General features: G+C 37.8%; 1 protein-coding gene across 4 annotated transcripts in view; it reads left to right on the forward strand.

The window, feature by feature from the left end:
* The window catches only part of MAPK10 (mitogen-activated protein kinase 10), a 588,472-nt gene that overhangs the window by 69,083 nt on the left and 498,459 nt on the right, over window positions 1-20,930 (forward strand). Inside the window, exon 3 of one of the 4 annotated variants that reach the window (XM_045079393.1) lies at window positions 13,954-14,066. The exons of the other annotated variants lie outside the window; for them this stretch is intronic. The gene's annotated coding sequence lies outside the window, so the exon portion shown is untranslated. The remainder of the gene's footprint in view (window positions 1-13,953; window positions 14,067-20,930) is intronic. 4 annotated transcript variants of the gene reach the window in all.

Here is a 20,930-nt window from a genome sequence, read left to right on the forward strand (position 1 = left end):
CGGGGGAGGGATTGGGGGGATGGTTTAAATGTTTGGAGCTCCATCTTCTGGTCATGAGACAAGATAGAACTGATAGTGATTAATCATAAATGCTAAAATGTATAGAAAAGAATTATATTACATATATAATTTCAATTAATTTATCTTATTCTGCTAAATAAACTAGAAACTCTTGAACTTAGAAATTAAGGCTCTTCATCATCTGTTCAATCTCTTGCTTCATTCTCATCCATTCACCCATTTTAAGAAGCACATACTCAAGCCTGCCAGGTAAACAGTACACAGAACTCAGTGGGAGGTGCAAATCCATGAGCATTGGCACCTGTTTTCAAGGATCCACTCTTGAACTCACACACCATCAAAAAACCACGTTGGTTATTTTAGCATAACCACACAAATGGCATGTGAATAATGCTTCTCTCCACAAATGAAAACTTGACAGATGGCTAAATTTTCCTTTGACTGGCATGCCAGTCATAATCCTCTCTTCTTTCTGGAAGAAACCATAGATGTAGGTTTGTGGCTGTGAGATACATAGACATGTACACATACAAATTTTTTAGTACGTCTTATAAACTCGAGTAGGGGTGTATGTATATGTGACTATGTTTTACACAAGAAGTCAAATATTGTACCACTGTATGCAATTGCTTTTACCCTTAAGAATACATCTTAGAGGGGCACCTGGGTGGCTCAGTTGGTTAAGCGTCTGCCTTTGGCTCAGGTCATGATCTCAGGGTCCTGGGATCGAGCCCCATGTTGGGCTCCCCGCTCAGTGGGGAGCCTGTTTCTCCCTCTTCCTCTGCTGTTCTCTCTGCTCATTCTCTCTCTCAGTCTCTCTCTCTCAAATAAATAAGTGAAATCTTAAAAAAAAAAAAAAGAATACATCTTAGGGATTTACATATGATATTATTATACGTATATCTAGTTTAGTTTTTTTTTTTTTAAGATTTTATTGATTTGTCAGAGAGAGAGAGAGAGAGAGAGAGCACAGGCAGACAGAATGGCAGGCAGAGGCAGAGGGAGAAGCAGGCTCCCTGCTGAGCAAGGAGCCCGATGTGGGACTCGATCCCAGGACGCTGGGATCATGACCTGAGCCGAAGGCAGCTGCTTAACCAACTGAGCCACCCAGGTGTCCCTAGTTTAGTTTTTTAATAGTGACATAGTAGTCCCTAATATTTAGCTTGTCTCCTTTAGGCTTGAATTACAACAATGCTGTGATAAACATTCTTATGCACATGGGTATTTTCTAGGAGAGATGTGGAGAAGTGAGATTGTTGGGCTGCAGGGTATGTGCATTTTGGGTTAGTAGACTATTGCTGGCTGAAGTAACAAGTATAATGGAAGAGCTCTTCTTCCACCTTCTTTTGTCTGCATATCTGCCAACACTTCATATCCTCAGAATTTTAAATTTGGGGGGGTCAATCTAAGAACTGGTATTTTATTTTATTTTTTTTTTAAGATTTTTATTTATTTATTTGACAAAGAGCGATCACAAGTAGGCAGAGAGGCAGGCAGAGAGAGAGGGGGGAAGCAGGTTCCCTGCTGAGCAGAGAGCCCAATGCGGGGCTCCATCTCAGGACCCTGAGATCTTGACCTGAGCCGAATGCAGAGGCTTAACCCACTGAGCCACCCAGGTGCCCTGCTATTTTGTTGTTATTTTTACTTTTATTTCCCTGGTTGTCCATCTTTTTATGTTTACTAACCATTTTATCTTGGAATTGCCTCTTATTCTTTTCATGTTTATATCCTTTATTCACTTTTTTTTAATATATATAAAGGAATCCTTTGTATATTCAGGAAAATAGTTTGTTATATAAATGGAAAATATATATTTTAGAGTATTTCTCCTCTTAAAAATACTGCCAAGGGTGTTACTTATAATACATAGGTTTTAATTTATCAACCTAATTTATCCTGATTATTCCTGATATATATTCCTTATATAGTCTCATGCATATATATGCTTGGATTTTTATATATATTGTAGCAGTTGTGGTCAGAACCTCACCTATATCCCCTTGGGCCTTACAGCTATGTACAGCTATCTCAGCTGGATCTGCAAATTCTTCTTCTAGCCTGTTGGTACATTAAAGCCATGTCTATGTTATCTTTGTCATAGAAAATCTTTTAGTGGAACAGTGGGTTCACAGCATATTTTTCAGTATCTCATCTGTAACTAGTATAATATTACACACTGTGATAAAATGGGAAGAGACCTATAAATGAAAAGAAATTTATGAGGTACTTACATCTTATGCAGGAATTCACACTTAAGAGAACAAATGAAAAAATAGAACTTTCACAAAACAAGTTATCAGTAGAAAATTTATTTGAAAAATTGTTTATGAAACTGCTAAATAGTGTGGAGGAATGAAAAGAATGTGGTGTTGGTTAACCAGGAAAACTTACAGAAATAGGTGAAGGTTGAATCAAAATGATGATATGAGGATGATATTAGGCAAAGAGCAGTACGCAGGGGACTTTGGTTGGCATGGAAAAATAGTGCGAGGTCAATAATTAGCATATTGTATTCATGAGGGATGCAGGGTGGGTGAGTTTTGGTGGTGGGAAGGCTCTGCTGGGGACATTTAAAGGGAGGAGGAGGCTGTAGGCAAACTTGGAGGCAGGTGAAGTTGAACTTGGAAGCTCTACTGGACCAGTCTTTTGGCAACTCTTTTCCTACTTTTGGCACTCTCTTTAGACCCATCCCTTCCCCCAGGCAGGCATTATGTGTCTCATTGCCAGCTTTTACTTAGGTACATGCTCACTCAGGTGTAGATGATGACGATTAAAAATTTAGAAAGGCAAAGCAATTGGAGGGTGGGGTGGGAAGAAGAGGAAGAAAGGTTTTTCTACTTAAAATCTAAATGTAGGGGTGCCTGGGTGGCTCAGTGGGGTAAAGCTCTGCTTTCAGCTCAGGTCATGATCCCAGGGTCCTGGGCTCGAGCCCCACATCAGGCTCTCTGCTCAGCAGGGAGCCTGCTTCCCCTCCTCTCTCTCTCTGCCTGCCTTTCTGCCTCTGCCTACTTGTGATCTGTCTGTCAAATAAATAAAATCTTTTTAAAAAATAAAATAAAATCTAAATGTAACAAGGGCACAGGTGTGAAGGTTTATGGATAATAGAGAAAAGATAGTGGTTTCATTTGGCTAGTATCATAGGGTTCCTAATGTTTTTGTGAGGATTTCTTTTTTTTCTTTTTAAAAATTTATTTATTTGACAGAGATCACAAGTAGTCAGAGAGACAGGCAGAGAGAGAGGAAAAGAAGCAGACTCCCTGCTGAGCAGAGAGCCCGATTCGGGACTGGTCCCTGGACTCTGGGATCATGACCCATGCCGAAGGCAGAGGCTTTAACCCACTGAGACACCCAGGCACCCCGAGGATTTCTTGTTAATATGAAAAAAAAAAATCAATAGGCATCTACATAATATTGACTGCATTATTAGTATTTTTTTGATTGAAAAAAAGTGTAGTGATAAAATATACTTTAAGTTAGTGTTTTAAAATAAAGTGTGTGTGTGTGTTTGTGTGCGTGTGTTAAAAATATCTTTAGTTTACAGACAGTAATTGGCATTGTGTGGATTCACAGACCCCTTTATATAACTTCAAAATATCTTTAGTTTACAGACAGTAATTGGCATTGTGTGGATTCACAGACCCCTTTATATAACTTCAATACCTCCCAGCTCCTTCACCTACAGATTGAGTTCTACTGGGCTAGCATAGGGTTTTTATAAGGAGGGTCATTTTATAAGAGATTTGTTTATTCATTGAGCAGATATTTATTAAACTAAGGGCAAAGTGTTGTTTTAGACTCTGGGACTGTAGCTGTGAAAGAAACAAAGCCCTTTTTGTCTGAAAGCTTATATTCTAGTGGGAAGAGAGAGACAAAAAATAATATATACATAACTATGACATTTCAAAGGTTGTTAAGTGTTATGGAAAATAGGGAGGGCCTGGGTAGGCTAAGAAGACTATTACTCAAATAGAATGGAGAGAGAGAAGCTCTCTAGTCTGGAGATACTTGAATAGACCTTTGAATGCTTTAGAGCCATGCAGCTCTCAGAGGAAGAGTGCTCAGGTCAAGGGAACTGCTATTGCAAAGCTCCAGAAATGGGAGCATGTTTGTTGTCCTTGAGTAACAATAAGAAGATAGGTATGGCTAGAGTAGAGTTAGAGAGGTGGAGGAGTGGTAGAGGAAGAGGTCAGAAAGGTGGTGGGTAGCCAGCCATAGCATATAGGGTCTTGCAGGCCATTGTGAGTGTTTTGAATTTTACCCTACATGAAATAGAAAGAAGCAATTGGAGAACTTTAATTAGAATAGTGACATAATTTGACCTATGTTTTAAAAGTATCACCATGGCTGGGGTGCTCGGGTGGCTCAGTTGGTTAAGCGGCTGCCTTCGGCTCAGGTCATGATTCCAGGGTCCTGGGATCGAGCCCCGCATCGGGCTCCCTGCTCAGCAGAGCGCCTGCTTCTCTCTCACCCCATCTCTCTGCAGCTCTGCTTACTTGTGCTTTCTCTCTAGCTCTCTGTCAAATAAACAAAAACAAACAAACAAAGTATCACCATGGCTGTTTATGAAATAAACTATTAGGTAAGAGTTGAAGCAGGAGACTAAACTGTAGAAATCCAGGCTAGAGATTTAGTCAGATGTTTCTTGCTGGTTGAATAAAATTAAGACTGAGAACTGACCCTTGGATTTGGCAATGTGAAGGTACTAAAGAGTATATACTCAATTTGGTAGGCAATAAAGAGCCTTTGAAGATATTATAGAGAAGTGATATCATCAGCATTGTACTTTATGAAGATCTGTTGGTAGTAGTAGATGAGAAAGATTAGATTAAATGGAAAAAAATCTGAGGATAGCACATTTTAGGTGCCCATTTTATTAAAAGAGTATGGGGTAGCAAAGGTGGGAATGGAAAGAAAGGTTCTTTCAGAGTCTGAATTGAAACAATTAGACAATTGAAGGGATATAGGACAAGATAGAGACAGAAGAGTCAAAGCTAAATTTTTAAAAATTGTGTTATTAGGAAAATTGTAGTTCCATTAATAGAAATAGTCAGGAACAGAAAATGGTATCTGTAATCTTGTCTGTCATAGCTTTGAAGTTCTAGACACCTAGGTTGATCCCAGTGCTCACCTTTCAATTATTTTTTTTTAATGATCTTCTATTAGCAGTTCCTCCTTTGAGACTCCAGAGGCATCTGGCGAATCATGATCTTCTGACTGGCAGAAAGTCATTTCACATTTTTGGAGGTCTTGGCAAAAGGATCCATAGTTCTTCTTAGAATAAACCTTTGTTATGTTGCCTTGTGGTTTATATTGATGATCCACACAAAATAAGAACCATGCAAAAAATTCCTTAGTTTCCTTTATGTGCTAACTTTGAGGTGTGCATGGTTAGTTTCGGTGAAGATGTCCTTCAGAATGGAAATGCAAGTGTGGAATATAGAAGGGCAATGAAAATTGAAGACTACAAGGTGAAAACTAGGTTGCTATCAAACTAGATAAGAATTGCAAGGGAAAGAATGTAAAAAGAGAATATTACTTATAGGTGCTGGAAGAATTCTACATAGTAGGAATGATAATTTTAAAAATTGGTGGGGTTGGAGGAGGAGATGTACATTTGAAAGCTATTGAGATTTTAAAAGTTTTCGCCATGTGAAAGAACTGATAATTATGTGATATGATAGAGGTGTTAGCTAATGCTATGATAATCATATTGCAATATATAAATTTATAAAATCAACATCTTATATACCTTAAACTTATGTAATGTTATATGTCAATTATATCTCAATTTGAGGAAAAGGGAAGAAAATAAACAGACGATATCAAGAAAATTCCTCAAAAAAAAATTTTTTGTTAGTCATCTTGATGGACCTATATTGAAGTGGAATATAGCATGCTATATTCAGAGCATGCTGAGAGTGGTCTGGTGCTGCTATAAAGACAAATAAACAAGAAGGTTTATGAAGTTTGAAGGGACAGTCTGGAGGATGAGTGTGAGAAAGTCAAGGAAAGGAAAAAATGGAAGGGGATGGAGTAGATGTTGGAGTTGAAATGAGACAGGGGCTAGGACCCCAAGAGAGATGATCAATGATAAATTTCTGATTGTGGATATGGCTTTGGATTTTTAATCACATCTTTTTGATTTTAGGATACCATGATAATGTCCATTTAATCAAAGCTTTTCAGGACAAAATATGACAAAATATTAAATGTAGATAGATTATAAACAAATCAAAATTCCAAATACATTGAAATGGGAAAAATGTATCTTTGAACAGAAATAATTCTACTTGAGATCTTTTGCTATGCTGTGCTGTGCTGTGATACAGTATACCCTCTTATCTCATGTTGTCACTGAAACGTCAATGAAGATGTATGATCATAGTTATAGTATGATTAGATTTTATGAGAATAAGTGTTTTAGGGAAATTAGTAGAAAGTATTCTGTGTTGAAATCAATACAGAGTAAAGCTGAGGAAACACAAGAGATGATACTTGAGAATTCAGGAGAAGCAAGAGATCTGAGGAGGTGACTCAATATAATGTAAACACCCTTAGAATTTATGAAGATATGAGGTGTGATGTGGGAGAAATTTTTTTCCACATGTATGGTGGTAAGATAGGTATTCTTTCCATTTTAATTCACATAGTATATTTTAAAAGTATGTGTCAATGGAAAGAGGTGGTGACTATTTTGGGGACATTTAGTTTGTAAACACATGGGTCATGACATGTTTGAGGAAGATAAGAAGAAATGGACATAAGGAAAGTAGTAGAAGAAAATAATCTCTGTATGACTTTATATCTGAACTGGTTAAGATGTCATTGAATTTGTTGACCTTTCAAAGTCTCTTCAGTCCTGTAATGCAATGATCTACCTGTTTTGTTTTGTTTTGTTTTGTTTTTGGGTAAGGGATAATCATTCCAAAAACTGTCTTTACTTTCAAATCAGAAGAATGTTAACTTTGTGCTTTTGGAGGATGAAATGGATATGAGTCTTCTTTACCTTTCTTGTAAACCTGTCCAGATCACAAGTTTTCGAATTGATCAAATTGTTATTTAGGGAAGTTGGCAGAAAAGTTCAACCATTTATACTCTGAGTGAAGGACAGTCATTTCGTTCTCTGACACAATGTAATGATGAACCCTGTTTGTTTGTATCTCATAACTGCCATAGAATTTGTTCTTTGCACAATGATGTATGTGCGCACGCATGAATGTTTGTGTGTGTGTGTATTGTATTTTCCCTTTGAAGACTCTTAGTTTTCTTTGAAAATGTATGTCCACAGGTAAGCTATGGATGTGTAGTATGCATTTGCCCCAAATAATTTTAATGCTTGTCATCACCAGGGACTTCCTATTTCCTAATTTTCTTTTTGTTACACAAGCAAGTGGGCATTAGGATATAGAACTTGAAAAGAGCTTCAAGAAGCCCATGTCACACAATAAAATTATATTTCAGTTTTATATGCCAAAATAATATATATATATTACAAATAATACCTTGGTTCAGAAATATATCAAATATTAACATATACTTTTTATATAATATAGCTGTGTACTTAGTTGAAAATTGTTAAGGACTGTATATAAAATAGCACACACCTCAACATAGTGCACATTTGAACTCAAGAAACATCAATTTAACTAAAATGTCAGTTTATTGTTTAAATTTTCTATGAGCTTTAGGTTACTATTGCTAGTTTCAATCACAAAAAATCAGGGACACCTGGGTAACTCAGTCCGTTAAGCATCTGCCTTCAGCTTAGGTCATGATGCCAGAGTCCTCTGATCAGGTCCCGTGTTGGGCTCCCTGCTCAGTGGGAAGTCTGCTTTTCCCTCTTCTCTACTCATGCTCTTTCTCATGTAAATAAAACATTAAAAAAATCACAAAAAACCAAATTTTCTTTTTTTCAAGTTGTATGGTTTCAAATCACTGCAGATTGAATCTTTATCGTCATATTAAAGTATAAAGACTTAGAAACCTTGCCAGAGATATCTTATTTTTATCATTGACCTAACTTTCTAATCAGTTTATATTCTTAAAAGAGGTTTTAAGTAGTACTACAGAAAAAAAGCATATTGCTCTAATATGAAAGTTTTTAATGTTTGCTTTGTAGATGCAATATATAGATTTAAGTTGTTTTGGGATTCATATTTGACCTAATATGTATTCATAACTATTTTAGTTGTAACCACATGGCTTTCATTTTGCATGCCTAATAAGGTTAACTGATGAGTCAGACTAATGATATTACTTTATGCTTCTCTAGTATCTTTCATCTACAGATTACTAAATACTTGGTAAATATTAATTAAACATCACAACACACCTTGGAAGAAAGATAAGTATTATTAACCTTTTATGAGGAAATTGATACAAGGGGCTTAGGTGAGGCAAATATTAGATATATAAAATTAGATATATAAACCTATAGTTTATAGGATAAGGTGCTTAATAATGCTTCTTCCTGGGTACAGGAAGAGAAGCATATGTGTAATTACTACAAAATAACCAATGTTTATGGGGGAATGTAAATTGTAAGAGGCCCAGAAGCCTTTGTGAAATTAATTTTGGAGATTAGGTATGAAACTGAGGCTCCTGGTTATGACAGTGTGTATCACCTAGTACCCAAATTTATCTTCTTCCTGATGAAGAAAATCAGGTTAGGATTACTGCTACATGCTTGAATTTAGTAACTCTAATAGAATCATATGATCTGGGTGTTCTAGCACAGCCCTGATTTCAAGTGAGCTGATGTGCTCCTCCCATTAGTGGATTCAAAGTGTTCTTATTGTGTGACCTGATTTTTGGTTTGAGAATTGAATTACTATAGCTATTATGGCAAGTTTTGAAACTTTGTGTCTTATCCCAAAATGAAGTGGGTATTAAGCAATTATCAGGTAATTTGGGTGATTTAGATAGCTGGCTTATCAGTTGCAAATTTCTTTCAAATGCTAGTAACACAGAGAGGAATTGAACAAGATGAAATTTTATTTTTCTTTCATAAAGGAAGGCTGAGGAAAGATAATACAGGTTTGTATGGGTGTCTAAAGTGTCATTAAGGATCCAAGATCTTACTCTTTTTTTCTACCATCCATAACATGTGTTTCCATCCCTGAGGTTGTCTTAGGGACCGAGATGGTTGCTAGGGTTCCAGATATCAATTACTTGTTCCAGATAAGGAAGTAGGAGGGGCAAAAATGTATACTCTAGTTGTCTGTCTTAAGGAGAGTTCTCTGAAGGCTCACTTAGCATTTATTAGCAATCCTTAATTGCAGGGGAGGTTAATAAATGCAGTCATTTTAATTGGACATACCACTACTTGGAATAAAATCAAAGTTTTATTATTAAGGAAAAGAAGAGAATAAATCAGATACTTGAAAAGTATATTTTACTTAACAAAATCCTAATTGCAAAAGGGTGTGGACATCTAGCAGTAATTAACATTTAATTTTTTTTTATTTTTGCAAGAATGCTTAAGATCTATTCTTTTAGCAAATTTCAATTACACAATATAGTATTGTCAACGATAGTTACCATGCTAGATATTAGATCCTTAGAACTTATTTGTAACTGGAAGTTTGAATCCTTTTACTAACTTCTCTCCATTTTCCTCACCCTCCCCCCAGCCCCTAGCAACCACTATTCTTCTTATTATTTCTGTAAGTTTGGTTTTTTAAAAAACAATTCCACATATAATTGATACCATTCTGTCTGGTTTGTTTAACTTTGTCTTTCTCTGTCTGGCTCATTTTATTTAACATAATACCCTCAAGGTCTATCCATGTTGTGGTAAATGACAGGATTTCCTTTTTTTTTTTTAATGAATGAATAGACTTTATTTGTGTTTGTGTATATGACATTTTCTTTCTTTTTTATGATTTTTTTTTTTACTTTTATGCTTAGTTGAAGTATAGTTGACACACAATATTTTATTATTTTCAGGTGAACAATTTAGTGATTCAACAACTCTATATGTTATGCTGGCCTCACCTCAAGTGTAATTAGCATCTATTGCTGTAAAAGTTATTTATAGTATTATTGACTATATTTCCTATGCCACTTTTTATCCTTGTGACTTAACTTATTTTACAACTGTAAGTTTGTACCTCTTAATACCCTTCACCTATTTTGCCTATCTCCCTACCATCCTCCCCCCTGGTAACCACTAGTTTGTTCTCCATATTTACAAGTATGTTTGTTTTTTCTTTTTTCATTTTATTAATATTTCAGATATAAGTAAAATCATATGGTATTTATCTTTCTCAGTCTGACTTAATTTAACTTTTTTTTAATTAATAATTTTTATTAGCATATAATATATTATTTGCCCCAGGGGTACAGGTCTGTGAATCGTCAGCCTTAAATACTTCACAGCACTCACCATATCACATACCCTCCCCAATGTCCATACCCCAACCACCCTCTCCATACTCCCTTCTCCCAGCAATCCTCAGTTTGTTTTGAGATTTAAGAGTCTCTTATGGTTTGTCTCTCTCCCAATCCCAACTTGTTTCATTTTATCTTCCCTACCCCCAATACCCCCACCTCTCAACTTACTCATATTAGGGAGATCATATGATAATTATCTTCCTCTGATTGACTTATTTGGCTCAGCATAATACCTTCTAGTTCCACCCATGCCATTGCAAATGGCAAGAGTTCATTTCTTTTGATGGCTGCATAGTATTCCATTACACACACACACACACACACACCACATCTTCTTCATCCATTCATCTGTTGATGGGCATCTATCTAGGTTCTTTCCATAGTTTGGCTATTGTGGACATTGCTGCTATAAAAATTTGGGTGCAGGTGCTCCTTTGGATCACTAAATTTGTATCCTTAAGGTAAATACCCAGTAGTGCAATTACTGGCTCATAGGGTAGCTCCATTTGCAACTTTTTGAGGGATCTCCATACTGTTTTCCAGAGTGATTGCACAGCTTGCATTCCCACCAACAGTGTAGAAGGGTTTCCCTTTCTCCACATCCTCACCAACATCTGCTATTTCCTGACTTGTCAATTTTAGCCATTCTGACTGGTGTGAGGTGGTATCTCATTGTGGTTTTGATTTGTATTTCCCTGATGCTGAGTGATGTGGAGCCCTTTTTCATGTGTCTGTTGGCCATCTGGATGCTTTCTTTGCAGAAATATCTGTTCATGTCCTCTGCCCATTTCTTTTTCTTTTCTTTTCTTTTTTTTTTTTTTTTTTTTACAGATTTTATTTATTTGACAGTGAGAGACACAGCGAGAGAGGGAACACAAGCAGGGGGAGTGGGAGAGGGAGAAGCAGGCAACCCACTGAGCAGGGAGCCCGACGTGGGGCTCGATTCCAGGACCCTGGGACCATGACCTGAGCCGAAGGCAGATGCTTAACAACTGGGCCACCCAGGCACCCCCCTCTGCCCATTTCTTGATTGGATTATTTGTTCTTTGGGTGTTGAGTTTGGTAAGTTCTTCATAGATTTTGGATACTAGCCCTTTATCTGATTATGTCATTTGCAAATATCTTCTCCCATTCTGTCAGTTGTCTTTTGGTTTTGTTGACTGTTTCCTTTGCTGTGCAAAAGCTTTTGATCTTGATGAAGTCCCAATAGTTTATTTTTGTCATGTTTCCTTTGCCTTGGGTGATGTTTCTAGGAAGAAGTTGCTGTGGCAGAGGTTGAAGAGGTTGCTGCCTGTGTTCTCCTCAAGGATTTTGATGGATTCCTGTCTCACATTGAGTTCTTTCATTCATTTGACATCTATTTTTGTGTGTGGTGTAAGGAAGTGGTCCAGTTACATTTTTCTGCATGTGGCTGTCCAATTTTCCCACCACCATTTGTTGAAGAGACTGTCTTTTCCCATTGGACATTCTTTCCTGCTTTGTTGAAGATTAGTTGACCATAGAGTTGAAGGTCTATTTCTGGGCTCTCTATTCTGTTCCATGGATCTATGTCTCTGTTTTTGTGCCAGTACCATACTGTCTTGATGTTTGCAGGTTTGTAATAGTGCTTGAAGTCTGGAATTGTGATGCTACCAACTTGGCTTTCTTTTTCAATATTCCTCTGGCTATTTGAGGTCTTTCCTGGTTCCATATAAATTTTAGGATTATTTGTTCCTTTTCCTTGAAAAAATTGATGAGATTTGATAAGGATTACATTAAATGTATAGATTGCTTTAGGTAGCATAGACATTTTCACAATATTTGTTCTTCCAATCCATGAGCATGGCACGTTTTTCCATTTTTTTGTCTTTTTTTTTTTAAGATTTTATTTATTTATTTGACAGACAGAGATCACAAGTAGGCAGAGAGGCAGGCAGAGAGAGAGAGAGAGAGAGAGAGAAAGAGAAGCAGGCTCCCTGCTGAGCATAGAGTCTGATGTGGGGTTCAATCCCAGGACCCCGGGATCATGACCTGAGCTGAAGGCAGAGGCTTTAACTCACTGAGCCACCCAGGTGCCCCTCTTTGTGTCTTTTTATTTTTATTTCTCCAGACAGGGTTTCTCTAATATCTTCCATGCCTTTTTTGAGCCCAGCTAGCACCTTGAGAATCATCATTCTGAACTCTAGATCTGACATATTACCAATGTCCCTATTGATTAGGTCATTAGCTGTCGGTAGTGTCTCTTGTTTTTTTTTTTTTTTTTTTTTTTTTTTTTTTTTTTTGTGGTGTGTTTTCCCACCTTGTCATTTTATCCATATAAGAATATATGAATGCAAGAATAAAATACTAAAAGGGTGGCAAAGACCCCAGAAGAATGTATGCTAATCAAATCAGGGGAGACCCCAAACCAGGGAAAGAAGAAAGAGGGTAAAAAGAAATTAAAAAAAAAAAAATATATATATATATAAACAGGCCCACCCACTTGATTTAGGGTGTATTTTGGTCTCTTAGAAGAAATTACCTCTCAAAGTTTTAAAGAAAGAAAAACTTATATATATACTAAAATAAGGGTAAACATGATGAAGGAATGGAATATGACTGTAAAGATAAAAATATTTTAAAAATTCTAAAAAAAGGAATTAATAAGTTGGTTGGAAAAAGAAAGAAGAAAAAAGAAGAGGGTGAGAGAATGTGCTCAGGCTGGAGACTAGAAGAAAGCCCTGTGCTAGATTTAGAGTAAATTTTGACCTATTAGAAGAAATTGTATTCAAAATTTTTTAGGAAAAAAAACCCCTATATGTATACAAAAAATAAGGTTAAATACAATAAAGGATAAAATATGACTATAATAATGAAGGGTTAAAAAGATTTTTTTCCCCAGAAAGGTATTAAGATAAACTTGTTAAAAAATGTTTAAAAAGGAAAGAGGAAAAGTTAAAAAAATTAGAATAAGAAAAAAAATAAAATTTAAAAAATTTGACTTGACTTTGCCAAGACTAAAGGATCATGGGGAGAAAACCATGAATTCCATGCATTGTTTTCCCCTATCTCTGGAGTTCTGCTGTTCTCCTTGATTGGATGTTCTTGCTGATCTTCTGGCGGAGGGGCCCTCAAACACTCTAATAAGAGATGAGGAAGGACACTATATCATACTCAAAGGGTCTGTCCAACAAGAAGATCCAACAATTTTAAATATCTATGTCCCTAACATGGGAGCAGCCAACTATATAAACCAATTAATAACAAAATCAAAGAAATACATTGACAATAATACAATAATATTAGGGTACTTTAACACCCCCTCAATGAAATGGACAGTGATTCTCAAATGTCTTTGCCCGATGTGGAATTGCACCACCCTTGCCATGGGCCAGGCTAAGAAATCTGCTCGAGTTCGCTCTTGGGAGTTTTTGTTCCCTGAACACTTTCCATTGAGCTCTGGAAAATGGGAAGGAGAATGGTGTCCTCCCAATCTCTGGCCTGGAGGAGCTGAGAGCTCAGCGCCCCACTCCTCAGTGCACCCTCAGAGAAAAGCAATCAATCACTCCCGTCTCCCAGGTCTCCGGCGTGCTCTGAGCTCACCTGGCCTGTGATGCAGCATTTTGGTTTCTGATGCACAGCCCTCTTTGGAGTCTCCAAATCGAGCAGATTCCTGCCTCTGGAGGAAAAAGGTGAGTCTCTCCGGATCTGCCACTTGTGGGGTCCCTGCTCAAAGAGCAGTGGTCCGACTGTGTCATGGATCATTGTTTAAGGTAACCTGGAGCTGAGAGCTCACTCCTCAGCTCTGTCTCTGTAGTTGGCTTCCCTGCTCTGATACCTGGGAGCTCTGCCACACTCAGACACTCCTGATCTTTCAATGACCGCATGGGTCCTGAGACCACACTGTCCCTGCAATGGCTCTACCCCTGCTTAGCCGCTGGAGTGATGTCCCTCAGTGGAGCAGACTTCTAAAAGTTCTGATTTTGTGTTCCATTTCTCCACTGCTTGCCAGGAGCCGGCCCCTCCCCCCATGGTCTATCTTCCCGTGGCTTTGGATTCACTTCTCTACACATCCTACCTTTCAGAAAGTGGTTGATTTTCTGTTCCTAGAATTGCTGCTCTTCTTCTCTTTGATCTCCTGTTGAGTTTGTAGGTGTTCAGAATGGTTTGATAAATATCTAGCTGAGCTCCTACAACCTGATGTCATCTCAGTCTGCTCCTCCTCCACCATCTTGCCTCTCTCCTCATTGACCTGATTTAATTTAACTCTGAGTAATACTCTCTGATCCATCCATGTTGTCATGGATGGCAAGCTTTCATTCCATTTTATGGCTGAGTAATACTCCATGGTGTGTGTGTGTGTTTGTGTGTATATACCATAGCTTACTTATTTATTTGCCTATGGATGGATACTTGGGTCTTTGAGGAACTTACCTCTAAAATTTTCTCTTAGGAGTTTTATCATTTTAGGTCTTAAATTTAGATCTTTTAATCCATTTTGTGTTGATTTTTTTACATGGTGTTGACAGTGGTCCAGTTATTCTTCTGTATGTGTCTGTGCAGTTTTCTCAACACCATTTATTAAAAAGAATATCCTCCCCTTATTGTATATTCTTATCTCCTTTGTTATAAATTAATCACCACATGTATGCATGTGTTTATTCCTGGGCTATCCTGTACCACTACCACTGATCTATATATCTGTTTTTATGTCAATACCATACTGTTATAATTACTATAGGTTTGTAATATAGTTTGAAATCAGTAAGTGTGGTGCCTTCAGTGTTGTTTTCCTGTCTCAAGATTGCTTTGGCTATCTGGGGTCTTTTGTGGTTCCATACAAATTTTAGATCATTTTTTCTGTTTCTGAAAAAATGCCATTGTAATTTGATAGGGATTGCATTAAATCTGTAAATTGCTTTGGGTAGTATGGACATTTTAACAATATTCTTCTAATCTGTGAGCCCAGAACACATTTATTTTTTTTCTTTTTTTTTTTTTTAATATTTTATTTATTTATCAGAGAGAGAGAGGGGGAGAGAGCGAGCACAGGCAGACAGAATGGCAGGCAGAGGCAGAGGGAGAAGCAGGCTCCCTGCTGAGCAAGGAGCCCGATGTGGGGCTTGATCCCAGGACCTGAGATCATGACCTGAGCCAAAGGCAGAGGCTTTAACCCACTCAGCCACCCAGGCACCCCCAGAACATATTTCTATTTGTTTGTATCTCTTTTGATTTCTTTCCTCAATCATTTCAGCACTGAAATGATTACTACTTGGTTTCTTATACCTTTTTTCCCCCCCAAAGATTTTATTTATATATTTGACAGAGATAGATGTCACAAGTAGGCAGAGAAGCAGGCAGAGAGAGGAGGAAGCAGGCTCCCGGTTGAGCAGAGAGCTCTACTGAGCTGAAGGCAGAGACTTAACCCATTGAGCCACCCAGGCATCCCTTTATACCTTTTTAAAAATTTAATTAATTAATTAATTAATTTTTAAGCAAGCTCCATGCCCAACATGAAGCCCAATGCAGGTTTGAATTCATGACACTGAGATAAAGACCTAAGCTGAAATAAACGTTTGGACACTTAACCATAGGAACCACCCAGGTATCCCTAGATTCTTGTACCTTTTAATATCTTAAACAGGACTGAGGTAAAAGGAAGACTTCAGAGGCATGTTTTGTCATGTACTTTGTACAGAACTCACAAGGGCTGTTTTTTCCCTCCACATTGCAGACATATCCTAAATATAAAATTACTTTAGTGTAATGTTCTCTTGTAAAATACAAAATAAAGCATTTAAAATTTTTAATTGGAAGTATGTTTGTCTTCTGTTTTTTTTTAAGAAGGTAAGGAAAAATGAAATCCTTCAGGTTTGAGACTTTTAAGTGTGAGTTTTTCAGATGTATCTTGGCCTCCCTCTAGTGGTTGCTGAGGTAAGCTGAACCAAAACCAGGGCCAAAGAGCTAATTTCTTTGAGTCAGAAATAGGGTTTTGAACATTTAAGCCTCAGTTTAAATGACTGGAAAGCATGTAATGAATCTCAGGTTTTGGCATTTCTTTGATACTCAAGCTAATTTGCATTTGGGTTCCTATCGTTTTTTAAAAAAGATTTTGTTTATTTATATGAGAGAGTGACATAGATAGCGAGAGCATGCAGGAATGGGGGGGAACAGCAGAGAGAGAGGGAGAAGCAGGCTCCCAGAGCCCAACCCTGGGGTTGATCCCAGGACTCTGAGATCAGGAGCCAAAGCAGGTGCTTAGCTAGCTGAGTCACCCAGGTGCCCCTCTGTTGTTGATATTATTTGAACTTTATTTGTGATTAATTTTGGTGGTAAGGGTGTGTGTGTGTTTGTGTATGTGTATGTGTGTGTGTTTGTGTATTTTTCCCACAGAAAATGGACCCCTGTGTCCAGTTATAAATTTTAAGTTTCTTATGCCTTATGTAATATCTTCTGGTACAAATTCTAGGAAAAAGATTTTTATGACTACATTTTTGGCCAAAATTGAAATTGCTGCCAATTTACAGGGAATCCAGAAGACAGAAGAACATGGTAGAATATACTGAGGACTAGGAGGAAATTGGGAAGATGGCAGAGTAGAAAAACCCTGAGCTCACCCTGTCCTGTTTTGAACTCAATATTATCCACATCCAAGTCAATAAACTGGAGAGCCATCTGAAGTCTGGCTGAGCAAACTCCACAGCTAAATACACAGGTGAAGTGTATCTGAAAGTTTAGGAAGGTTAGAAAGGTAGACAGAGGCTGCCCATAGGAGGAAGGGAAGCTACACTTGGGAAGAGGGCAGAGAAACAGGACCTCACACCAGGAAGTTCACATGGGAAGACTAATTCCCATGGCATTTGGCTTTAAAAACCAGAGGGAAAACCAGTGGGGCTTGAAAGGCAGAGCTTTGGAGGTCAGCTGACTCAGCCCTGAGGGTGAGTGATAGCTGGTCTCCACCCTTAAAGAAAGAGCAGCCTGTGTGAAGAGGCAACATGAAAAATGACATTTTAAACAAGGGTGGGTGGGTAGCATATGGGAGACAGATCTGAGCATGTTGATCTCTGAGCATGTTGGGGGACTTCTCCAAAAACAACAGAGCTGGCAGGGGTCATTTTATTCCCTCCCCACCCTGCCCCTTAAGCATAGACACTTGCTGGAGGTGGGGCTGCAGAGCTGCTTGTCACCAAATCTGCTAGTAGCACACCACACCCACAAGCTCTCCTGAGGACTACAAGCCTGCTGGTCTCAGCCCCTCTACTCAGGGCAGATTTTGTGAAAGCTGAGTGGGCAGCTTGCCTAGCCACCAGGTGCACAGCTGCCACCAAGTGCTGTGCACATTTGCCCTGCCACACTTAGCTGTGCACCCCCAGTCACCCTTGTTTGTCTAGACCAGCCCTGCTTTTCTGATGTGTGGCTGCCAGGTGCAGAGCCATGGCCATGCTGTGTCCTGCCACCAGCACCAGGCCAAACTGTTGCACATGCCCAGCAACATGGCCCAGCCCCTGTTGGGCGCTGTGCCCAGCTTTATGCTCCTGACTGCCAGGGTGCAGATTCTAGCCACTCCAGTGCTTTAGGAGATCCTGCATAGGACTAGTGGCCCAGGGCACATATTGCTAACATCACTGCCATACTCTCAGATTCCTCAAGAGGCACACACCTCACACAGCTGGCCTGTCTGGGTCCCACTACCACCACAGAGAGCAAGCACAGCCCACAACAGGCAGAGAGTCAGTGCAGACGACGACACTCAGACATAACAGCAGGGCATAAACAACACATATAGGATATCCTCCTCAAGTGCCAGGTTCTGATGAACAGGGGACACTGCACTCCTCTTTAGAAAGTCACTACTTTCAAGAGCAGAAGACATAGCTGACTTTCTTAACACAGAGAAATAGAGAGAGACAGAATGAGGAAATGGAGAAATTTATCTCAGATGAAAGAACAGGACAAGGCCATAGGCAGAGATCTATGTGAAACAGATATAAGTAACATGCCTAACAGAGTTTAGAGCAATGATCGTAAGGATACTCACTGGACTTGAGAAAAGAATGGAAGACATGAGTGAGATCCTTAACACAGAGGTAAAGAAACATAGTAGAGATAAAGGGTATAATAAATGAAAATAGAAACACACTTGATGGAATAAACAGCAGAAAGAAGAGGAATGAGTTAGGACAGAATAATGGAAAGTAATCATGCTGAACAAAAGAAAGAGAAAAGAATTATGCAATGTGAGAATAGATGTAGGGAATTTAGTGACTCCATAAAATGTAATAACATTTGTGTTAAAGGAGTTCCAGAAGAATAAAAGAGAAAAGGGGGCAGAAAATTTATTTGAAGAAATAATAGCTGAAAACTTCCCTAATCTGGGGAAGGAAACACATACCCAGATTCAGGAGGCACAGAGAACTCCCAACAGAATCAACAAAAGCAGACTTACACCAGGACATATTGTAATTAAATTGGCAAAATATAGCATTAAAAGCAGCAAGATAAAGGAAGTCATTAACCTGCAAAGGAAAATCCACAAGGCTAGCAGATTTTTCAGCAGAAACTTTCCAAGCCAAAAGAGAGGGGCCTGATATATTCAAAACACAATAGGCCAAGAATACTCTATCCAGAAAGACTATTATTCAGAATAGAAGGATAAATAAAGAGTTTTCCAGACAAACAAAAACTAAAGGAGTTTATGACCATGAAACCAGCCTTGCAAAATATTAAAGGGGATTCTTTGAGTGCAAAGGAAAGACCAAAAGTGACAGTTTAAGGCAGAAACCCCCCACACACAATCAGTAAAAATGTATATTTCTGTAAAAAATCAGTCAAGACTTACAAAGTAAAAGAATGTAAAATATCATAACATACCTAAAATGTTTGGGGGAGAGGAGAAAAGAGTGAATTCATACCTAAATGACCATCAACTTAATACAGACTGCTATATGCAGAAGAGGTTAAATACAAATCTAATGTTAACCATATTTCAAAACCTACTAACAAATATGAAAAGAATAAAGAGAAAGAAATCCAAATATATCACTAAAGAAAATTTAAAAAGGGGCGCCTGGGTGGCTCAGTAGGTTGAAGCCTCTGTCTTCAGCTCAGGTCATAATCCCAGGGTCCTGGGATCGAGCCCCGCATCGGGCTCTCTGCTCAGCAGGGAGCCTGCTTCCCTGCTCTCTCTGCCTACCTCTCTGCCTACTTGTGATCTGTCTGTCAAATAAATAAATAAAATCTTAAAAAAAAAAGAAAATTAAAAAAAAACATGAAACACAAGAAAGGATCAGAGAAATCTTCAAAAACAGCTACAAACTAGTAATAAAAAGGCAATAAATACATACCTATCAATAATTACTTTTCATGTAAATGGACTAAACATTCCAATCACAAGAGGTTGGGTGACAGAATGGATAATAAAGAAAAGACCCATCTATATATTGCCTACCAGAGGCCCATTTTAGACTTAAAGTCACCTGCAGATTGAAAGTGAGAGGATAAAGAAACATCTATCATGCAAATAGATGTCAAAAGAAAGCTATTGTAGCTTTATATCAAATACTTATATCAAACAAAGTACACTTTAAAACAAAGACTGTAGCAAAAGACAAAGAAGGACACTACAATAATCACAAAGGGGGCAGTCCAACAAGAAGATATAACAATTATAAATATTAATGCACCCAACATGGGAACATCTAAATACATAAAACATTTAAAAAGATATAAAGGAAATAATTGATAATAATACAATAATAGTAGGGACTTTAACAGCCCACTTATATCAGTGGACAGATCATCCAAACAGAACATCAACAATGGCTTTGAATGTCACACTGGGCCAGATGGATTTAACAGGTCTATTCAGAATATTCCACCCTAAAACAGCAGAATACATGTTCTTTTCAATTGCACATATTACAGTCTTTAGAATAAATAACATAATAGTGCACAAAACAAGCTTCAACAAACTTAAGATTGAAATCATACCATGCATACTTTCAGACAACAATGCTGTGAAACTAGAAGTCAACAACAAGAAAAAATCTGTGAAGACTACAAATACATGAAGTCTAAGTAACATGCTACTAAACAATGAATGGGTCAACTAAGAAATAAAAGAAGAAATAAAAAAGCACATGGAAACAAATGAAAATGAAAACATAATGGTTCAACACCTTGGGATGCAGCAAAAGCGGGTCTAAGAAGGCAGTTTGTAGCAATACAGGTCTACCTCAAGAAAAAAGAAAAATCTCAAATGAACAATCTAACCTTGAACCTAAAGGAGCTAGGAAAAGAACAACAAACAAAACCTAAAACCAACAGAAGGAAGAAATAATAAAGATTAGAGCAGAAATAAATGATATAGAATCTAAAAAAACAATAGAACAGATCAATGAAACCAGGAACTTGTTCTTTGAAAAAATAAACAAAATTGATAAACTTCTAGCCAGGCTTATGAAGAAGAAAAGAGAAAGTACTCAAATAAGTAAAATCAGAAATGAAAGAGGAGATATAACAACTAACACCACAGAAATACAAACAATCATAAGAGA

Source organism: Mustela putorius, unplaced genomic scaffold (assembly GCF_011764305.1).
Source record: "Mustela putorius furo isolate JIRA1106 unplaced genomic scaffold, ASM1176430v1.1 tig00000382_pilon_pilon_pilon, whole genome shotgun sequence".
NCBI lineage: Eukaryota > Metazoa > Chordata > Mammalia > Carnivora > Mustelidae > Mustela > Mustela putorius.